At 45.4% G+C, this 8,190-nt stretch overlaps 1 pseudogene; it reads right to left on the reverse strand.

The window, feature by feature from the left end:
• Positions 1–6,571: 6,571 nt before the first annotated feature.
• Positions 6,572–6,915, reverse strand: LOC100728183 (CDGSH iron-sulfur domain-containing protein 1-like; annotated as a pseudogene).
• Positions 6,916–8,190: the final 1,275 nt, after the last annotated feature.

Consider the following 8,190-nt stretch of genomic DNA (forward strand, 5'->3'; position numbering starts at 1 on the left):
TACCTTCCCTGTACCCATAACCTTGTCATTGGCTTCACTTTTGAATAGTTTGTCCCTTCCTGCCACAAACTTTGTCTCAAACAGAGTTTTCACATTTTTATATCTTGCTTGCTCCAGGCTCACTCACACTGATCCTAGCACTCTGGCCTCTCTTTGCTCCTATTCAAGCCCATTTGTGCCTCAGAGCCTTTGCATTTGCTTCTTTCCTTTTCTTACTTTTTTCTGTTTCTTTTTTTCTTTCTTTCTTCTTCTTCTTTTTTTTTTTTTTGTCCTTTTCATTTTTTATCGGTACCAGGGATCGAACTCACGACTGCCTGCTTGCAAGGCAGGTGCTTGTGCCGCTGAGCTAAATCTCCAGCCCCGCTTCCTTCTTTCTAGAACACTCTTTCAGAGTTTGAAAATTTCACTCTAAGATCTCTGCTCCAATGTCACCTTCATGGACCACCCAATGAAGAAACATAACCCTGCCATGGTTCTTTCTATCCCTTTCCCGCATTATTTTTCTACTGAGAATATCTAAACTATTTTTGTCTGTCTCCATGCATTAGAACACAGGCCCCATGATGGGGAGAATTTTTGCCTGATGTGTCTTAAGAAGCCAACAATAAGAGACTTAATAAGTTGTTGTGAACAAAGGAGTCTTCTGCCACAGGTGCATGACCCAGGTTCTGCTGGTCGAGACGGGTGATGTGTAAGTTGGGACCAGCTGCATGCCCAGGAGTGGAAAGGGGGCCCCTGCACTGCTGGGCTTGGCCTTGCGATGCTAACTAGAGGGCCCCAAGAGCAGTGCCAGGCTCTCACCAAATGCTTGCAGGATAGTCTCAGACCAGGCTCTGAACCTCAGTTTCCACATTTGGGTCTCAGTAGGTGGGCTGTGGTTTGGGTAGGAACCAGTGGGAAATGGAAACTATGTGGTGAGGGATGAGAACGAGTAGAAAGGAAACCAAGAACCCTGGGCTGTAGCCTCCAGGGCATAGCCAGCCTTTCTGGGGACCTCAAGTGAGTCACTGGCTGCTCTAGACTTTGGTTTTCTCAGTGAAACATGACAGTGATTTTCAAGGGCTGCTGCAAGCGGAGAAATTAAAGCCAGGACATTTAAAGTTTTTTAAAACGTATAGGTACCTTCTCTGTTTCTTTTCTTTTGTCTTTTTCCTTTTATGGTATTGAGAATTGGATTCAGGACCTTTGCATTGAGCTATATTCCCAGCCTTTTTTAATTTTTTATTTTGAGACAGGATCTTGCTAAATTGTCCAGGGTAACTTTAAACTTGTGATCCTCCTGCCTCTGCCTCCCAAAGTGCTGGCATGCTGGCAGGTATCACCATGCCCAGCTAAATTTCTGGTTCTTTTTGGAGCCCACTGGGGCACTCCGGGGGCTTGGTGGGAAAGCTTACCTTGAGGGAAGCAGGTGGTTGCTTCAGATGTGCCTTCAAGATGCCTCCAGGGTGGGGAGGTCTTTCTCGGATCACACAGCAGATTCAAAGCAGCCTGAAGACAGTTTCCAGCTGGGACTGAAGGGGAATTCCTGTCAGCACCCTACTCGGAACAAAGCCCTTGGTGAAGTCAAGATGGCCTTTGGTGAAAGCAGGAAACGGGGAAGGCAGGAAGGCTGGAGCTGCACCTCAGCTGCACAGATGGTGAGACACTGAGGCTGAGAGCCCCTTCGCCAGGCCAGGGGAGGTGGGCAAGGTCTTCAGTCCCTCCCTGGATGCCCATGCACCTTACACCACCACCCACGCTAAGTAGGCCTAGTGTCTGACAGTTTGCACACTTCTTGACTCTCTCTCCTCTCCTCCTCCCTCTGTCCCTGCTACCCTTTCTTCCCCCTGTACCCCTTCACTCCTTCGATGCCGGGAGTAGGACCCAGGGCCTTGAGCATGGCACAAGTGCTGCACACTTGAGGCCCAGCCTGGCCCAGCCAGATGCCTTCTGCAGCCTGTGCAGACAGTGTTGGCAAGGGGCCTGAGCATCCAGCCTCCTCCTGTTCACTTCGGGGGCTGTCATGGGATGAGTGACTTTGAGGGAAAGGGAAAAAGGCTTCCTTTCACCCCTATCTTTATGTGTGCCCTGCACTTTCCCAGCTCTGGAAGGTGCCTAAGGAGGACTAAGAGCAGTGGGGTGCTCCTCCTATGGCCCAGATGTTTGTCACAGGATGTTCTCTCTGGAAATGCATGGGAATGCAGGGCTGGGGGCACTGGGCTATGAGGGGAATGTGGAGAAGGTGGGGAGCCAGGCCTGTTGAGAAGGAAAGGAACCTCAGGAGACAGGGTTTACAGAGGAAAAACACCAGCCCAGTGATGAAAAGTCCCAGTTCATGTCCCAGTACCATGCTGCCCTTTCCTGTTTGTGCCCCTTTGGACAAGACAGCGGGCAAACGCTACGCTCCAGCTTCCTCATCTGAAAAGTGAGGTCTGCATTCCCAGTCCTGCCTACTTCCCAGCCTGGACAGAAAGACAAGCTTGGGAGGAGTCACAGCCAGGGTCCTGGCTTGGAAGTCAGACAGACCTTTGTTCCTCCTTTCAGAGCTTCAGCGTTTCCCAGTGTGACCTTGGTCAAGGGCATGATCTCTTTGAACTTGGCTCATCTATCAGGTGAGGGGCCACTTGTACCATTTGGATAGGATTCTTGTTACAATATAAAACAGCACTGCTGTTATATAGCTGTGTGATCTTAGGCAAGTTATTTTTCCTTTCTCAGTTTCATCTCTATATCTCTGTATCTCAGTTTCATCATCTATAAGTGAGGAAAAGAAAACAAACTTAACTGGGCGTGGTGGTTCATGCCTGTTGTCCCAGCACTTGCAAGGCTGAAATCCTGTGACTTCAAGGCCACTGTGGACTACATAGTGAATTTGGGGCTAGCCCAGGGCTACATAGAAGACAAATAAACAAATAAAATAGTGATGCATGCCTGTAATTCCAGCACTCAGGAGGCTGAGGCAAGAGGATTGTTGAGTTCTGGGCTACATAATGAGTTCAAGATCCTGGACAAGTCTGTCTAGGAAAAAAAACAAAAATGAGTTCAAGGGCAGCCTGAACTACATAGTGAAACCCTGACTCAAAAAGACAGACAGACAGACAGAGAAGAGAGAGAGAGAGAGAGAGAGAGAGAGAGAGAGAGAGAGAGAGAGAGAGAGGAAAACCACTCATATACTGCTTGGAGGATTCAATGAGCTACTGAGTGTGAAGCACTGCTTAGAAAAGGGCCTGCTGCGGTAAGATTGCGTTCAGCTATTAAGAGTAGTAGTATAAGCTATGACACACAGAAAGTTCTCAGACAATGTTAGTGTTCATTAACAGGGCTGCGGGACGACTGAGGGAGAAGACACAGAAGAGGTTGCAGTCAGCGCTTACAAAGGGGAACAAGTGTAGGTCAAGGAATGTTAGTTACAGGCAGAAGGGTCCTGGCGACCTCAAGGCATCAGTCAGAGAAGAGTTCAGGCCATAAGCAGACATCTCAGGAGCCAGCCTGACAGGATCTGGACCAGAGTGCAGACAGCTTTAGATCAGACGACCTTCCTCCACAGTGGGACCTTGGGCCAGAGATTTAGCTCAGTGGCATAAGCGCCTGCCTGGTGAGCACAAGATCATGAGTTCTATCCCCAGTACCAAAACAACAAAAACAAAACAAAACCAGAGGCACACTGGGACCCGGCTCCCAGGCCAGATGGGCTGGACTGTCCCCCAGGGGTCCTTGTACTCAAGACCCTCCTCTGCATGTCAGCAGCCCCCGCCAAAAAGCCCTCCATCTGCCTCTCCATGGAAAGGACACAGAATGGACTCATGATAAACCCTGCCAGGTGAATGAATCCAAGCAGGCCTTGGGCAGAAACACTAGCTCCTCCAGCAGCCCCAAGTTTCCAGGCCGACTCTGGGTCCCAGTCCCATACCAAGATCCTGGCCTGGCTGCCACCACCTCAGTTTAGTCACTTGTAGTTGCCATGCCCACTGGCTGTGATACCCGCAGGTGGGTGTACAGGTCGCTGCCCCAAAAATCGGACACATCAGCAATGAGTGCCCACCACTGCTAACAGCTTAAAGTCCTGGCTGATTGGCACAGCGCGATATATATATCACGTGCTCACTTCTGCCTGCCCACTTTTCTTCCTCATGCCCCAGAGATGGTCCTAGGTCCTAACAGGCTATCAGCACAACTGGCCCATTGAATCCCACGGTTCCCTATTCTAATCCGAGTAAAAACAAATTCCCTCATGATGCCCTCTGAGGTCCTCTCGGTTCTCTCCAATGCTTCTCTGATTTCTATTCTCCCTCTCTCTCTGACCTCCGGCTGCTCCTTCCAGGGATCTTCACACCCATTCTGCCCTTTGTTTAGAACACCTTTCCTTGAATGTCTATGTAACTGGCTCCTTTTTCCCTCTCCCAGGTCTTATGTGCTGACAAATGCCTTTGTCCTTTGGTGCCTCTAAAAACTGTCCCATCCATTTCCACCTACACTAACACCCGCATGTTAGTGTCATATTCTCTCAATTCTCTACACATTCTAGGCCATTCCTTAACCCACAAAGTCTTCAAACTTCAAGCTTCTGCCCACCTTGTCAGACATCTGGGTCCTATTGGGAGTGGTGGCACAATTAACTTCCTCTCCTGTCTCCACACTGAGGTGGTGCATGTGGGGGTGAACACACGGGAGCCATGGTCCTGCCCACAAAGGTGACTGCGTTGCTGAGAATACTGGGCACGGATGTGAAACCTGAAAGAGCCAGACAGGGCAGGGCAGACTGGCATCTTTCTGGGACACCCTAGCAAGCCACATTGTGACCTCAGTTTCCTCCCCTGGAGAAGGGATGTAGCAGTGTCATCCTCACCAAGGAGCAAAGAGCACTTGAACCTGAGATCAGGGGTTCTAGAAACTGGAAAATGCTATTTTTTTTTTCTTTTTCTTTTTTATCAGTACCGGGGACCGAACTCACGACCACCTGCTTGCAAGGCAGGTGCTTATGCCCCTGAGCTAAATCCCCAGCCCCCTGGAAAATGCTATTAGTACAGGTTACATGCTCTGATCTAAAATACTTGGAGTGAGAAGTGTTTGGATTTTGAATTTTTTTAAATTTTGGAATATTTGCGCATACATGATGAACTACTTTGGGGATGGGACCCTAATCAAGGCATGAAATTTACTTCTGTTTCAGTCATGCCTTGAGCATATATCCCAATATTTGTACAGTATTTTTAGTGAGACTGTGTTTTGACCACACGCAGTTGCATGAACTTGGGTATGGAATTTTCCATGGTGGCATCATGTCAATGCTCAAAAAATTTAGGGTTAGGGCTGGGAGAGTAGCTCAGTGGTATGGTACTTGCCTCGAATGTACAAGGCCCTGAATTTGGTCCCCAGCACTGAATTAAAAAGTACAGGATTTTGTTACCTTTTGGATTTCATATTATTGGATTAGGGACACTCAACCTGTATTGAGAAGTCATAAAGCAAAGACTGGCAACTCGCCGGAGGATCAGAGGGTGAGGAGGAAAGAGCCTTGTGTGGGATATAGTGGACGTGTCATTTCCACTTGCCCGCCTCATTCTCCCTTTGAAATGCAAAATAAAAGCTAGCATATAGCTCAGTGGATATATGAGGTCTTAGATTTGATCTCCAGCACTACAAAAATAGGTAACTAAGGGGCTGGGAATTTAGCTCAGCGGCATAAGCACCTGCCTATGACCGCAAGCAGGCGGTCGTGTGTTCGATCCCCGATACCAGAAAAAAGAAAAAAAAAGTGTAAAAATAGGTAACTGGATATAAATAAAATGCTGGATTTTTCTTTGGGGAATTATTAATCTTCTTGCTCAGAGACTGCTACTTCATTGTGCTAGGGACAAGACACAAATCCAAGTGGTCAGGTGCCCCATGCTGCCCCACCACATTGGGCCATTCAGGGATGGCACGTGACACACTGAAAGTCAGTCTAGGAACTTGGTGTCAGGAAAGAGGTCCCCTCTCTCTGTAGAGGTTACTAAACTGATAGAATATGAACCTAAAGCTAGACTTTTTTTCAGTCTGCAGCCGTGATGGGAAAGCAGAGGTGAAAGCTGAAGAGAGAAAAAGAACATTGACTATTGTTTACTCTGAGCTTTTAGATCCAGCCATTCCTGAAGCAATAACTATTGAAATACTCAGTTTCCTCAGCTAATCTTCCTTTTTTGCTTAAGTTAATTGCTTTAGTGTTTTGGACTCCAGTATATGTTCCCGGCCCCCTTTTGAGTCTGACTTGCAGGGAGGGCTTCCTTCTTGTTGGCTTCTTATCCTCCTCTCCCACAGTCCAGATACAATTATATTCTAATAGCGTTATCTTAAATGTAAAGAAACAGATCCTGGCAAGATTAAATAACCCACAAGTCATGAAGTTGGTTTTTCTACTTTTTTTTTCTGTTTCAACAAATGTGCATCACGATATTTCAACAAGTAAAGCAAATGCCATGAGCGCGAAAGCTGCAGTTTGCAGGACTCCACATCTAGCGTCCACGGGAGGTGCATTTGACAGAGGTGCTAGCCATTCTAATTAAACCTCAGGTAACATCACAATGAGTTTATTGGCAGCATTAAAACTGTCCATTTAAGTTTCTTTTTTCTTGATGATCACAGGTTCCCGTGGTCTCCAGTTTCTTTCTGGTGTTTTGTATGAGACCCATCATAACTTTTCAGACCTCCAACAGTGAGTGACAGTACACAGTTTCATCTTCCAAATCCTCCATGTCAAACCATGTGCGGTTTTGGGGTTGCCTTCTGGATGGAAGGTTTTCCATAGACTTACTGCGATAATCTTTGACATAGAATGCTTTGTAAGCTAGGTATCCAATCGCAGCTGTCACAGCAGCGATGGTAACTGCTGCCATCCATTTAATTCGCATGCTGGAATTGGAAATCAGACCCATGGTGCTGTCACTCGCAAGCCGTGCGTGCAGGACACCAAGCATAAATGCAGATGAACTTTAGTTCTTTTTTTTTTTTTTTTTTTTTTTTTTGTACCAGGGATCCAACTCACTACCTTGCACTTGCCAGGCAGGCATTGAGCTGCTGAGCTAAATCCCTGCCGTAATGTCCTTCAATTCTTATAGTGCAGCTATACCAAGAACATCTGTTTAAAAAAATCTAAATTTTGTCTTAACAATAAAAACTCAGTAGATACATATGTAAAGATTTCTATGTAGCTGTATTGCTAATTATTGTTAACCTCATGATACGTAGAATGCATTTTTCCCCTAAGTATACAGGTCTTCTAGAATGCAGAATTTAGAATAACATCAGAAATCCAGACTAAAATTGTTTATGATGATGGACTTTTTCAGCTTTATGTTTATAAGATTATGTAATTGTGCTATGCTAGACATGCCTACATGATATACAGTCCAGGCAGTGGCATTCAAAAGATTAAAGATTCGGCATGAATTATCTATGAAGTATATCTGTAAACAAATGTACTCCACTAAACCCCTTTATACTTTAAAAAGTAACAAATGGAGAAAAAATTTATAAGTAACATGCTATAACTGGATAAAGGTAACATTTTTTTTGAGCAAGCCAACTGTGGAAAGGTAACATATTGACAAGTTATTTTATACTAAAATGGGATTTTTTTTTTTTTTTTTGGTCTTTTTGAGACAAGGTCTTGCTATGCCACTATGCCACTTGCTATGCAATTCAGGCTGGTCTTGGATCACTTCGTAGCCCAGGTTGGTCTTGAACTTACAACAATCTTCCTGCCTCAGCCTTGGGAGTATTGACATTACAGGTGTGTGCCACCACACCTGGCTAAAATGGGAATTTAAATATATTTTTAGAGAAAAAAACCTAATGGTATCAGTATGATGTCATCATAAATGTTATAATAAAATGCTATGTTTGCACTTGACTTTAAATTTTCCTTATAAAACTTACATAACTTATCTGATAAAATGCTATAAAAATGTGACTTATAAAAGGCAACTTAAGCAATATGTTAAGGTGGCAGGTCATCACCTATAACAGGATACAGAATAGTTAGAAACAATTATGGAGCTTCTACCCATTTAGTTAACTTTTTCTGTACCAAGGTTGAATTTACAACCTTGTGCTTGCCAGGCAGGCACTTGTACCACTGAGCTGTATCCCCAGCCCTACCCATTTTTTCTACCCATTTAATTCTCAGCAACACTCTGCAGCTTTTTCTCCTTTTATTACCCTAAGAGAGGTAAA

Source organism: Cavia porcellus, unplaced genomic scaffold, assembly GCF_034190915.1.
Source record: "Cavia porcellus strain 051 isolate PalLab524CR breed Dunkin Hartley unplaced genomic scaffold, mCavPor4.1 scaffold_16, whole genome shotgun sequence".
In the NCBI taxonomy this organism is placed as follows: domain Eukaryota; kingdom Metazoa; phylum Chordata; class Mammalia; order Rodentia; family Caviidae; genus Cavia; species Cavia porcellus.